The sequence below is a fragment of the Triticum aestivum genome, chromosome 6A (assembly GCF_018294505.1).
Source record: "Triticum aestivum cultivar Chinese Spring chromosome 6A, IWGSC CS RefSeq v2.1, whole genome shotgun sequence".
Classification (NCBI taxonomy): Eukaryota; Viridiplantae; Streptophyta; class Magnoliopsida; order Poales; family Poaceae; genus Triticum; species Triticum aestivum.
Genome location: NC_057809.1, coordinates 91,900,721 through 91,915,950, shown reverse-complemented (window position 1 = coordinate 91,915,950; position 15,230 = coordinate 91,900,721).

The window sequence follows — 15,230 nt, the reverse complement described above, 5'->3', positions numbered from 1 at the left end:
CGGTATATCTTTCTGTAATAAATTAGTCAGAGGCTGAGAAATTTTTGAGAAGTCCTTAATGAACCTCCTATAAAAACTGGCATGACCAAGGAAACTTCTTATACCTTTGATGTCCTTGGGACAAGGCATCTTTTGAATAGCATCAACTTTAGCTTTATCGACTTCAATGCCTCTTTCAGAAATTTTGTGCCCAAAGACAATACCTTCATTAACCATAAAGTGGCATTTCTCCCAATTCAAGACAAGGTTAGTTTCTTCACATCTCTGCAAAACTCGATCAAGATTGCTTAAGCAATCATCAAAAGAGGATCCATAAACGGAGAAATCATCCATGAATACCTCACATATCTTTTCATAAAAATCAGAAAATATAGCCATCATGCATGTTTGAAAGGTAGCAGGTGCATTACATAAACCAAAGGCATACGTCTATAAGCAAAAGTGCCGAAAGGGCAAGTAAAAGTGGTCTTAGATTGATCATCGGCTGACACAGGTATTTGAGAGAAACCAGAATAACCATCTAGAAAGCAAAAATGTGTATGCTTGGATAATCTTTCTAGCATTTGATCAATGAAAGGTAAGGGGTAATGATCTTTTTTAGTAGCCTTATTTAATTTGCGGAAATCAATTACCATCCTATAACCTGTAATAATTCTTTGCGGAATCAATTCATCTTTATCATTAGGAACGACAGTAATACCTCCCTTTTTAGGAACACAATGAATAGGACTTACCCACTGACTATCAGCAACGGGATAAACTATACCTGCCTCAAGGAGCTTTAGTATTTCTTTTCTTACCACTTCTTTCATCTGAGGATTTAGTCGTCGTTGGTGATCAATAACTGGTTTGGCATCTTTTTCCAAATTTATTTTGTGTTGACATAGAGTGGGACTAATGCCCTTAAGATCATCAAGAGTATATCCAATAGCAACACGGTGCTTCTTCAGAGTTTTCAATAATTTTTCTTCCTCCTTCTCTGAAAGTTTAGCACTAATAATAACATGATATATCTTCTTTTCATCAAGATAAGCATATTTAAGAGTATCAGGAAATGGTTTAAGCTCAAACACGGGATCACCCTTGGGTGGAGGAGGATCCCCTAAGATTTCAACAGGCAAGTTATGTTTCAGAATAGGTCCCTGTTTAAAGCACACCTCATCTATTTCCCTTCTTTCACTCATAAACATATCATTTTGATGGTCTAGCAAATATTGTTATAAAGGATCACTAGGAGGTACGGCAATAGAAGCAAGACCAATAATTTCATCTTTACTAGGCAATTCCTCTTCACGGTGTTGTCTACGAAATTTAGAAAAGTTGAACTCATGAGACATATCACCTAAACCAATAGTAATAACATCCTTTTTGCAGTCTATCCTAGCATTAACTGTGTTCAAGAAGGGTCTACCAAATATAATGGGACAAAAGCTATCTTGTGGGGAACCAAGAACAAGAAAATCGGCAGGATATTTAGTTTTCCCATACAAGACTTCAACATCTCTAACAATTCCCATTGGTGAAATAGTATCTCTATTGGCAAGTTTAATGGTGACATCAATTTATTCTAACTCAGCAGGTGCAATATCATGCATAATTTCTTTGTATAGGTCAATAGGTATTGCACTGGCACTAGCACCCATATCACACAAGCCATGATAACAATGATCTCCTATTTTAACAGAAATAACAGGCATGCCTACCATGGGTCTATGTTTATCTTTAGCACAAGGTTTAGCAATTCTAGCAGTTTCATCACAGAAATTAATAACATGCCCAGCAATATTATCAGCCAAGAGATCCTTAACAATATCAATATTAGGTTCAACTTTAACTTGCTCAGGAGGTGTATAGGTTCTAATATTGCTTTTACGAACCACAGTTGAAGCTTTAGCATGATCTTTTATCCTAACAGGAAAAGGTGGTTTCTCAACATAAGCAGTAGGAATAATAGGATCATTATAAGTGACAGTCTTTTCTTCAACTTTAATAGGTGCAACTACTTTTACTTCGATAGGGGATGATATTTAAACCACTTCTCCTTAGGGAGGTCAACATGAGTAGCAAAAGATTCACAGAAAGAAGCTACTATCTCAGAGTCAAGTCCATATTTAGTGCTAAATTTATGGAAAACATCAGTATCCATAAAAGATTTAACACAATCAAACATAGGTGTCATACCTGACTTCTTATCTTCGTCGAGATCCCAATCTTCAGAGTTGCGTTTAATTCTTTTCAATAAATCCCATTTGAATTCAATAGTCTTCATCATAAAAGAGCGAGCACAAGAAGTATCGAGCATGGTGCGATTGTTATCAGAAAGCCGAGCATAAATTTTTTGGATAATCATTTCTCTTGAGAGCTCATGATTGGGGCATGAATTGATTTGAGCCTTCCCCAAGCTTGAGCGATGCTTTCTCCTTCGTGAGGCCAAAAATTATATATATATATATATATATATATATATATATATATAATTATGATCACGATGAACAAGATGCATAGGATAAAACTTCTGATGAAATTCCAATTTCAATCGTTTGTAGTTCTATGATCTCATATCATCACATAGCCTATACCATGTCAATGTGTCTCCCTCCAAAGATAAAGGGAAGACCTTCTTCTTGATAACATCATGGGGCATACCTGCAAGCTTAAATAATCTACAAACTTCATCCACATATATTAAGTGCTCATTAGGATGTAATGTTCCATCTCCTGAAAAAGGATTAGCTAGCAGTTTTTCTATCATACCCGAAGGAATTTCAAAGTAGACATTTTCATTTTCAGTAGGTTTAATAGTTTCAGTAGGTTGGGGAGCAACTCTTTGCTCTACTGGTCAGGGTGAAGATACCTCGAACAAACCCCTCAGAGGATTATTTTCCATAGTAACAAGTGACAGTAAATTTCAGCACACTATATAAATTTTTCCTTACCAAATTCCACCTACCAAAGGCGCTTCACTCCCCAGCAACGACCAAAAAAGAGTCTTGATGACCCACAAGTATAGGGGATCTATCGTAGTCCTTTTGATAAGTAAGAGTTTCGAACCCAACGAGGAGCAGAAGGAAATGATAAGCGGTTTTCAGCAAGCTATTCTCTGCAAGCATTGAAATTATAGGTAACAGATAGTTTTGTGATAAGATAATTCGTAACGAGCAAAAAGTAACAAAGGTAAATAAAGTCCAGCAAGATGGCCCAATCCTTTTTGTACCAAAGGACAAGCCTGGACAAACTCTTATATATAAGAAAGCGCTCCCGAGGACACATGGGAATTATCGTCAAGTTGTTGTCATCACCTTCATATGATTCGCGTTCGGTACTTTGATAATTTGGTATGTGGGTGGACCAGTGCTTGGGTGCTGCCCTTACTTGGACAAACATCACACTTATGATTAACCTCTATTGCAAGCATCCACAACTACAACAAAAGTATTAAGGTAAACCTAACCATAGCATGAATCATATGGATCCAAATCAGCCCCTTACGAAGCAACGCATAAACTAGGGTTTAAGCTTCTGTCACTCTAGCAACCCATCATATACTTATTACTTTCCAATGCCTTCCTCTAGGCCCAAATAATGGTGAAGTGTCATGTAGTCGACATTCACATAACACCACTAGAGGAGAGATAACATACATCTCATCAAAATATCGAACGAATACCCAATTCACATGACTGCTAATAGCAAGACTTCTCCCATGTCCTCAGGAACAAACGTAACTACTCACAAAGCATATTCATGTTCATAATCAGAGGGGTATTAATATGCATATAGGATCTGAACATATGATCTTCCACCAAATAAACCAACTAGCATCAACTACAATGAGTAATCAACACTACTAGCAACCCACAGGTACCAATCCCAGACTTGAAGACAAGAATTGGATACAAGAGATGAAATAGGGTTTGAGAGGAGATGGTGCTAGTGAAGATGTTGATGGAGATTGACCCCCTTCCGATGAGAGGATCATTGGTGATGACGATGGTGATGATTTCCCCCTCCCAGAGGGAAGTTTCCCCGGCAGAACAGCTCCGCCAGAGCCCTAGATTGGTTCTGCCAAGGTTCCGCCTCGTGGCGGCAGAGTCTCGTCCTGAAAGCTTGCTTATGATTTTTTCCTCAATGAAGGACTCCATATAGTAGAAGATGGGCATCGGAGGGCCACCAGGGGGCCCACGAGGCAGGGGGCACGCCCAGGGGTGTAGGGGCCCCTCGTATCTAGGGTGTGCCCCCCTCTGGAACTTCTTGCGCTCAGTATTTTTTATATATTCTGAAAATGACTTCCATGAAGTTTCAGGACTTTTGGAGCTGTGCAGAATAGGTCTCTAATATTTGCTCCTTTTCCATCCCAGAATCCCAGCTGCAGGCATTCTCCCTTTTTATGTTAATATTGTAAAATAAGAGAGAATAGGCATAAGTATTGTGACACAATGTGTAATAATAGCCCATAATGCAATAAATATCGATATAAAAGCATGATGCAAAATGGACGTATCACTTATGTGGCGAACTTGTCTCCTACTAGTACTTAGTTCGTTCTAATAGTAGTTGCATAACTGCCCGTTTACACTGAGATGTTGTCGGATAATGGTTCTCTATGGTTGGGTTTCTTTAATGAAATCGGAGGAAACCGCCTCTTTCGATATATATATATATATATATATATATATCAGTGGCACTAGCGGTGCCAAAACATTGCCTCAAATTAATAGTGCCACTAGATTAAGGTGCAAAATAATAACATTAATGCTTTATCATGACAGTGCCAAAACAATAGCACAAGAGTAGACTCAACATGTAGGATCTTTGGCAAATGGTCAGACCAAAAAGGAACATACCTCGTGATGGGAACCATATCTGCAGTCAACACCATCGTAGAAGGGATGACACCAGTCACCAACATGAATGATTCAATTCATGGGACCTTTTGGTGCAGTTCACCTAAAGTGAAGCAATGTCCCATGAGCTAGCAGCTTCTTCTTCATTTTTTTAAGAAAAGGGTTCTAGCCCCGGTTCCATTTCCATCAGAAAACGAAACCCACAGAGCTTCTTCTTCATTATTTGCAATAGAATTGAGAAACATCACGGTTGGTTGTGAAGCTCCTCGAATGTTCAACTATAATTTGGATATCATTTGTGCAGTTCAACTAAGATCAAGCGTGAAATGTGTATCTCTGTTTGCACAAAAAAGGTGGAAAGGAGGGTGACTAACAAGTGATGAAACATACATCAAATGAAAAGAAGCATGTTCCTTATCTGAATGGCAATCCTACAAGGACAGTAGCAATTTCTAAAGCAGCAGCATTGCTAGATATTAGTGTGGGAATTATGATTAACTATGACAACTATTAAATATGGCATTACTTTAATGGTGCCATTGCTTCATTTTACCAGCAACATTACATTAACAGCTACTACAGAGTTGGTATTTGGGCACAGGAGAGTAGGCGGACCAGGACAGTTGTGTTTCTAATGAAAAGAAGCAACTTATCTTAATGGGAAATTTAGCAGGATATGAAAAAAGTGCCATTGATTCATATTACTGAAGGCATTAGATTGAAAACAACATTGGTTTAATGTGTCCTTACTTTTAACAGTGTGACTACTACATTTTACCAGTGGCATTTCATAAGAGTAGCTCGGGGCAACAAACATCAGGACGGGATATCTGGGTTGGTCCAATTTTTGTTTGGTATAGCCACCTTATGCTGTGTGAGGCTAGAAAATCTAGTGCTGGACTTACTCTGTTGACTTGTCCCCCAGTCCGCACTTTCTTTCCTTTTTCAACCAATAGATCATGTTTATATTGAGTTTGTACTGTGTTTCCCTTTATTTCCCTATTAGACCAAGCGACCAATTGGATAGCCAGTCTCTGCTACTTTTCGCCCCCATTATTTTCTCTTTCGACCAAGTCCTAGATTCAGGTAACTAATCTCCCCCACCCCACCCCCTTTCTTCCTTGTTTGAACCAAGTAGTACTAGATTCGAGTGCATGAACTAGTTTTGCCTCTTAACAGTAAAAATTTAGGTGGCTTTCGAACAGTCGATTGATCATATCTATGAGGGGGCCTGAGAAATAGTAAAAGATACAAATGCGGCGACGTAAGGAGCTCGGGAAGTAGAGCAAGGCCGGTTTCGAAGGAAGTTATACCCGAGGGTCACCAGGATGTCGCTAGGTGGGCGGTGGGAGGCCGGATCTGCTCACACTTTGACAGCAAGGAAGAAGGGGTCGGAGGCCCTCCCTAGCTAGCGGTGCTTGAGAGAGAACGGCAAAGCATGCTGATGGGAGCACCGGCAGTGGGTAAGTGCCATCGCCGAGGACGACCGCGTGAATGTTGCACCTTCTCACCTTCCTCGGCGAAGAGGATCCGGCTGGATCTGTGACCAGCGGTGAGCAGAGAGAGTGTGTGGCCACCACTGTCGTGTTTAGATCTAGAGAGGACGAGATAGTGTGAAGAGAGCAACACTAGCAAGCAAGGGCGGAGGATCCTTCCTATATAGTGGAGTACTAGTTTTCTTTTGTCTACCGGAGCCGGCTTGAGCTCGTCAATGACTGTCGATAAGTCTTCATGCACGTGCCCCGGAGGCGCAGTTGTCATCATTTCAATCTGAAGCACCAGATTATAACATATAACACGAAAAATGCCACATGACAAGAAACCATAACCTCACTGTCCAAAGGAGACAACATGATCACGACGGACAAACTAGACGAGGATCAAAGCTCAAATTAAAGATAAACTTGTAGAAAGGGAGTACATCGATAGATGTTCTAATTAACATAGTCGGCTTGACCTAGATGGCAGCCGAGTAGTCTTCGTGCATGTGCCCCCAATGACCAGCGCCTTGGAGGAACTCAGTTGTCGCTATTTAACCCTCGCAGTGATCCGAAGCACATGACACCTAATATTGTGAGATGACAAGAAACTTTTTTTTAGATTTCTCTTCAGAACTACAGCCCTGTACAACACAGCCTGCACGATATGTAGACGATAGCCAATCCAGGCGTGTCTGCTGGTGTCTGGTCACATGCATGGACGAACTGATCTTCCGTGTCATGCAGGGATCGTCCAGGCACCAACGTCTGTACAACACTTCTCTAGTACTATCGCGCGTCTCTCTCTTCAATTAACTAACCCAACTTGCGGGGCCGGGGTGTGTGCCTATGGTCGATTCTCAATTGCGGTCCCTCCTGTGTGTGCAAACGCAATATGACGTGTGTTCCATTTGGAGAGCGTTGTGCCAGACCAACCGACCGTCTGGGGTGCGATTCGAACGCGACAGGCGTGCTGTATACTCCGTACATGTGTACTGCCGTTTTCTTGAGGCTTTGCTCCATGGCGCAATCCATGGATACAAAATTAGTATACTGTACTATTTAAAAGTCGAGGGCGGGGCTTTTCCCACGTGGTAGGCGGGGCAGTTCCGCCTAGTCGGTTCGACAGAGACGCGGGAAGATGAGGGAGTAGGCTGCTGCAAACATAGGGTTATGTGGCTTGACAGCGAGTTACTGCTGGACAGGTGGGGCCCCATGATTTGACCTGCCATTATCATTTTAACTGCGGTGCTACGACCGGCGTGAGTCTCCTGATTCCTTACCACCTCCATGGTATAGAGGTGCCTCTCCCAATGCTCCGCCATGTAGAGGCTGGCTCTTGCATGAGAGCCCACTCCTCCACTTTTTCCTTGCCTCTTTCCTCCACATATGCAAAATGCCATGTAAGCATGCTTATAGCCCACTATTGTACTTGCTCGTACAGGTGCTAAGCCTACCACATAGGCATAAAGTCTGATGTGGCTAATTAAGAAGAGAGAGACTAGTTTGGTGACCCCAGGAAGAAACGGTGCTAAGCGCGTGTACCTAGGTGAAAAGACAATTTTGAGTCTATAGCTAATTAAATGAAGAAAACTTAGCAAAAAAACTAAGCACCTATGCATTGGGGACTTGAGTTGCTAAGCCATTTAATGCCCTTAGCACCTCATCTAAGCACCATTTCATTGGAAGAGGTCACTCCTTGGCAAATGCAATAAATACTACGAAGAAAGAGATAGAGAGAAGTAAAAAAATACTCTTATAGCCAACCTTATAGCTAACCTTGTTGTATGAGTGACTAAGTGATGACTATGTATGACATGCCAACATCAGATAGCCTAACGCACCGTGTTAAATCTCCAAGGGCGCGAGCGAGGCAGCGGTCGTGGTAGGCGCGACCATGATAAGGGCTGCTGGCAGCCCTTGGATCTGAGATCGAACAGTCGCATGCGAAGTTGCTGAAAATTTGCAGAATAACCCTCCAGGATAGGATATTCACCCATAGGTCTAGAATCACGCCATGCAACCATTCGATCTCAGATCCAAGGGCTCTCGGAAGCCCGTATCATGGGAGAATGGAAAGCTTCGTATCACCTGTAATTTTCCCGACGGTTGACATGACATCAAAAGCCATTTAATTGGGCGTCGAGTAGACATGACATCTAATTGAGCTCCCATAGTACTGTGCATGAATCCATTTATACACTAGGCAAGCCACTACCCTGTCGTTCGCACGCCCCACTCTGCATTTTTACAATCAAAAAACCGCTGGCAGTTCACTCCTACTCGTCCCCGGATGTCCTTTAACATTACGACAGTTCGCTCCTAGTTGCCCCGTCCTTTCACATTACGGCAGTTCCACTAATCATAACCCTCCTCCCAAATCCATGGCATCCCAAATCTCCATGATCAGCGGTGATTACAAGGTTATAACCATCAACGGCGATGAGTTCGACATCATCTACACCCGTTCTTTCGTGATGTTGAAAGGATGTCTTGCTCGCTTCAGACACAAGGACGGACGAAGAAGAAGGACTTATGAGGAGGAAGGTAGAGTAATTTTCGGTTAGGTAGTTCCCCTTTTTATAACCTAAGTACTAGCACTAGTACTAAAACCTGCATAGTGGGAACACGTTCAGGTTTGGTACATACTAGTAGGTGTAAGCAGGCTTGCACTTAATTATAGCACTAGTACTTTGGAATGTGATGGTAACAAGGTAAAGATTAATTGATGGTTTTGGCTTCGAGGCCCGAAATGGTTACCGATGAGTTAAGTGGAACATAAATTTCAAGTACTCCCTCCATCTCAGTTTACAAGGCTTGCATGTGTATCTAGGTCATCAATGTAACTTATATAAAATAAATTGTTTAACATAAAAAATATATCATTAAAAATAGAATATTTGAATTTTTTAATGATATATTTTTCATAATGTATGCCTCTTATTAAGTTGGTCAAATTAACGACCTAGGTACACGTGCAAGACTTGTAAACTGAGATAGAGAGAGTACTACACTACTCAAATGCGGTCGCACAAGTCAGTGATGTAACTGTTCGTACATGTTAGACCAAGCCGATGCATGTCCTGCTACCTCTTGAGCACCGCGTTGGTTTTCCCTTATAGAGGAAAGGGTGATACAACAAAGTAGCGTAAGTATTTCCCTTAGTTTTTGAGAACCAAGGTATCAATCCAGTAGGAGGCCACACGCAAGTCCCTCGTACCTACACAAACAAATAAGAACCTCGCAACCAACGGGATAAAGGGGGTTGTCAAGCCCTTCACGGTCACTTACGAGAGTGGGATCTGATAGAGATACTAATAATAAGATAAATATTTTTGGTATTTTTATGATATTGATTGAAAGTAAAGATTGCAAAATAAAATAGATTGGAAACTTATATGATGGAAAATAGACCCGGGGCCATAGGTTTCACTAGTGTCTTCTCTCAAGATAGCGAAAGTATTACGGTGGGTGAACAAATTACTATCGAGCAATTTATAGAAAAGTGAGTAATTATGAGAACAGCTAGGCATGATCATGTATATAGGCATCACGTCTGTGACAAGTAGACCGTCTCCTGCCTGCATCTACTACTATTACTCCACACATCGACCGCTATCCAGCATGCATCTAGAGTACTAAGTTCATAAGAACAGAGTAACACATTAGGTAACATGACATGATGTACAGGGATAAACTCAAGCAATATGATATAAACCCCATCTTTTTATCCTCAATACATGTCGTTTCCCTTTCTGTCACTGGGATCGAGCACCGCAAGATTGAACCCAAACCTAAGCACTTCTGCCATTGCAAGAAAGATCAATCTAGTAGGCCAAACCAAACTAATAATTCGAAGAGACTTTCAAAGATAACCAATCATACATAAAAGATTTCAGAGAAGAATCAAATATTGTTCATAGATAGACTTGATCATAAACCCACAATTCATTGGATCTCGACAAACACACCGCAAAAAGAGTTACATCGAATAATCTCTAAGAAGATCAAGGAGAACTTTGTATTGAGATCCAAAGAGAGATAAGAAGCCATCTAGCTAATAACTATGGACCCGAAGGTCTGAAGTAAACTACTCACACATCATCGGAGGGGCCATGGAGTTGATGTAGAGGCCCTCCGTGATCGTTGCCCCTTCCGGCGGAGCTCCGAAAAAGGCCCCAAGATGGGATCTCTTGTGTACAGAACGTTGTGGCAGTGGAAATAGGGTTTCATGTTGCTCCTGGTTGTTTTCAGGGTATATGAGTATATATATATAGGAGGAAGAAGTATGTCGGTTTAGCCACGAGGGGCCCACGGGGGGGAGGGCACGCCCAGGGGGTAGGCGCGCCCACTGCCTCGTGGACTCCTCATTTGTTTCTTGACATCCACTCCAAGTCCTCTGGATCATGTTTGTTCCAAAAATCACGTTCCCGAAGGTTTCATTCCGTTTGGATTCCGTTTGATATTCCTTTTCTGTGAAACACTGAAATAGGCAAAAAAAAAACAGCAATTTGCACTAGGCCTTGGATTAATAGGTTAGTCCCACAAATAATATAAAAGTGTAAAATAAAGCCCATTAACATCCAAAACAGATAATATAATAGCATGGAACAATCAAAAATTATAGATACGTTGGAGATGTATCATGTCCCTTTGGTGAGACGCTGGTCCGACCGACCGTCTGTTGGTACGACCGACCGTAAAGTATTACGCGACGGAGACTTCTGGTTGTGGCTTCCGTTGATTGTCACGACCAAGCATTCTAAAACTTGTGATAAATCAATTACCATCCTTTTCCAAACGACCAAGTATTTTCACAGGAATACAATAAGTACATATAGATGGAGTTATTGTCAAGGTTACAAACCGACATAGCGTTGCAAGTTCACTGCAGCAGCAACCGACTAGGTCAGTGCATTGTTGGCGGGGAAGGAGGGCAGCTCACCTCGCCTATGATGCATGCCCAGCGGCGCCGCCGCAACTGGTCCGGGGATTTAGCTTCTCCTACCACCCATTTGAACAGTTGCACCGGCTGCTAACACCATTGCACAGGCAGCGTGTTCTTTCCTTTGCAGTCGACTCCGTGAATATGATCTCTGCCATTAGCCCTAGCTCAAAATCAACGTGACGCTACCAGATGCTGACATCCCTCGGCATCTCTCCCCTGAGATTGACTTGCGCCTCCGCCTTGTGTTGCACCAGGCGCAGCTCCTTGGAACTTCTCTCCAATCGATGCGACGCTTCCTCGATCCGATTTGCCCTTGCTGCCCACCACCTGAAACGCAGCCCTGGCATGTCCTCCGGCGCCACCGATCTATGATTCCAGAGCAATGGATCCCCTTTAAAACACATGTGGGTTTCTCTCAAAGGCGGCAGTGCTGCGGGCCGCAGCGAGAGGGCAGCCCACGGGATCCTGGGATCTAAGGGATTATCCATGGCGGGATCCTCCATGGCGGGATCCGGTGGGCGAAGCGGGGAGGCGAGCCTAGGCACTGGGAGAGCCCTACTAGGCTAAGATAAAGATAGTACTACTCCACTCCATCCATAATTAAGTACAAAGTCCACCAACAGTAGCCCTGGCAAAAATTGATCATGTTGCCTGTGTCCTGGTTTATTGGCCCCCTTTTTTTGTGCCACTTTTTATGACATGCATAAATATTATGTTACTTAAAAATATGGTCAAAAATTTGCACAAAATACGAAGGAGACCAATGGAATTAGTGACCCATGATTTAACTACTCGCATGCACGCAGTGGAGTAGTAAGGTCTTTCTTCCTCCCTCACGTCCACTCAATTTGCATGTGTTGTATTAATTAACCATCAATGAAGTGAAGGACTTTACACGTGTCAAATTATCACATGGGGTCGATCTTCGTACAAAAATGCGTCCCCCCGTGTACCCGCGTGTGCGTGCAAGGGAATGAGTGTGTGCGTGGCATGCGTGCACCTCTTCGCTTCATGTATGTACCGCCAGTGTGCCTTAGAGAGGATGAGTACATTCTTCTGGAACCAACAGCATGTCACTATGATCAATCCACATAAGGAGGTCGCGACAACGCCTCCACATGTGCCACGTGGCTTCATGAACTGTAAGAAAGACACTATGTAGCGTGCCATTGGAATTCTAATTTACGTGTTTTGCACATACTCGAAGTACTAGTAACTAGTAAGGTACACATGCATTGCACGCATCAGATATGGCAACCAAATTATGAATAAATACCACACTATAGCATGTAAGCTTTGAGTCATATATGCCTGATGTAGACATTCGTTTAATTCTTATAGTTCATCTCATTAAAAATCAATTATTCTTTATAAAAAATCTAGGGCCTCTTTGATTCGTAGGATTTCCAAAACATGGGAATAGGAAAAACATGGGATTATAGTGGAATGTCGTCTTGAATCCTACAGGATTGTACGAGTGTTTGATTGTGCATAGAAAAAACACAGGATTCTTTCAAAGAGGTTTGAGTGGATGGGATATTTCCTATGAAATCTAGTGCAAATGAATGCTATGGAAAAATTCCTATGGTTTACAATCCTACGAATCAAACAACCAAGATAGGAAAAATTCCTAAGGATTAGAATCCTCCAAAATTCCTTTGATAATCCTTTGACTCAAATAAGCCCTTAATCTATTTTATGATTCATGGAATTGTGCATTGTAAAGCATAAAGTAAAAACAAATAGTGGCAATTCAACTAGAAAAAAGGTTTGGGAAGTTATGATACGGAAGATTCTAGAACAAAGGAGACGCACTTGTGTTTTGAGGTTTGTGCATTATGCTTAAGTTCAACCATGGAGTCTTCTAGATTGTACATGTGGCAAAATCCGGTGGGGGCTAGAAGATGGTGCGAGGGGCCAAGTGGAGGGAGACTATGAAGGAGTGCACAAGTGCGAGATCGATATTTAAAGACAAGGCAAGAACGTGCGCTGTTGCGCACAGTGGTAGAGCCATGAAAAATAAATGTAGCTAGGGGGCCAAGCATTGCTAATCCTTTACAAGGAGGGCCAATTCATCAACTTAAACCATTTTACTAGCAATTGTCTAATGATCACATTCATATTAGCCTCGATATATAGTGATGTTAGGGGGCGCAGGGCCCTTCCTACCCCTATCTCCGCCACTGTGCGCGCGTCGGAGAGATGAAGCGGAAGGCATGGTTGATGAGAGGGGAATGTTGGATATATAATTAATGTGGGCGTATTAGCTATGTAATCCTATATAGAGAGGTATAGATTGATCGATGTGGATTTGGGAAAGAGGGTGAGACCTCACTAGATATATAGTGATCGGTTTGTGTGGAAAACTGGGAAAGACCTAGCTATATACACACACACATAGAGGAACATCGATCATTGCGCATGCACGTGAGAGATAAAGAATGCCCAATATGATGGAGAGGGGGAGGTGTGTGTGTGTGTGCATGCATGCACGAGAGAAAGTTAGTGGTACAATTATAAAGAGTAGACGACTATGTGGGTGTAAAAGACTAGGTGAGGTCATAATCAATGTGAAGTTGAATTCAAATATTTGAATAAGAGATCATGATGTTTGAAACCCATGCATGCATGAATATAACTGAGATATGTGCGGTGTGGTTTGGAAACGAGCATGTTGTACTGTATACACATTGAACAAGGTCAAACTGATTTGAATTTGAGATATCGATGGCAGACATCGTTTGGCCACATTGCATCCGTGCATGGGCACACTATTATAATTGGAGATGATGGGTGGCTTTCGCATCACATATCTATATCTATACCCCTATATATATTATATTTTATATTTTTTATATAGTGTGTGGATAACTTTAACTTTGAAAGATGGTTGTTGGATGAAGCCAATCCGATGGTGCAGAGATGGCAAATTTGAGCACTACTAGCCATTGGATATCATCTAGATTCCACCAGATTTTGCCACATGTACAATATAGAAGAGTCGATGGTTGAACTTAAGCATAATGCAGAAACCTCAAAACACAAGCACTTCTTCTTTGTTCTAAAATCTTCCATATCATAATTGCCCAAATATTTTTTTCTACATGATTTGCCATTATTTGTTTTTACTTTATGCTTTACAATGCACCATTCCATGAATCTTAAAATAGATTAGCTTTCTTATAAAAACTAGATGATTTTGAATGAAATGATCTATAAGAATTAAATGAACATCTACATCATGCATATATGACTCAAAGCTTACATGCTATAATTTGGTATTTATTCATAATTTGGTTGCCAAATCTAATGCGTGCAATGCACATGTATCTTACTAGTCTAAATGGTGTTTGTGTGTGTTAGACACATTGTACGTAGTATCATACATGTTTTAGATTCCGAACATCTAGCTAGATCATACATGTACTATGATTTGAATTCAACATAAAATGGATACATATATTTGAATTTCAGATCGTATGTACATGCAGTTCGTATTTATATAGGAATTAACTTCTCCTATATTCATGTCATGTGTTGTGAAGATAATATTTAGATGGTTGTATAACTAACCCGAGTACAGTCCCATTCAAACAGGGAAAATGTACTCAAATTTAGTCCATATGCTAGACAACACACATTATTTTTTTTATTGTTGAGGGAAGTGCAAATTGTTTTGGTATTGTACACGTTATGTTTGTTGTCCTGATTTTTTTTGTTTTTTTGTTGTATTTGAATGCATTTCTATTAATATAGTAAAATGGGACATGGATCTCTCTAGTGATGAGGTGTGAATTGTCTTTTTTTTAGGTACATGTTAAGCTTATTCTCCCGAAATTTCAAGCCGCCCTTGTTATGCCGAAATTTCAAGCTAGCATCTTTGTCTATCGTGCTACGAAACTCCCGCCTCTTCAACCCGCGCCTTGTTACCCCCAAAATATTGAAGATATATCTTTGTCT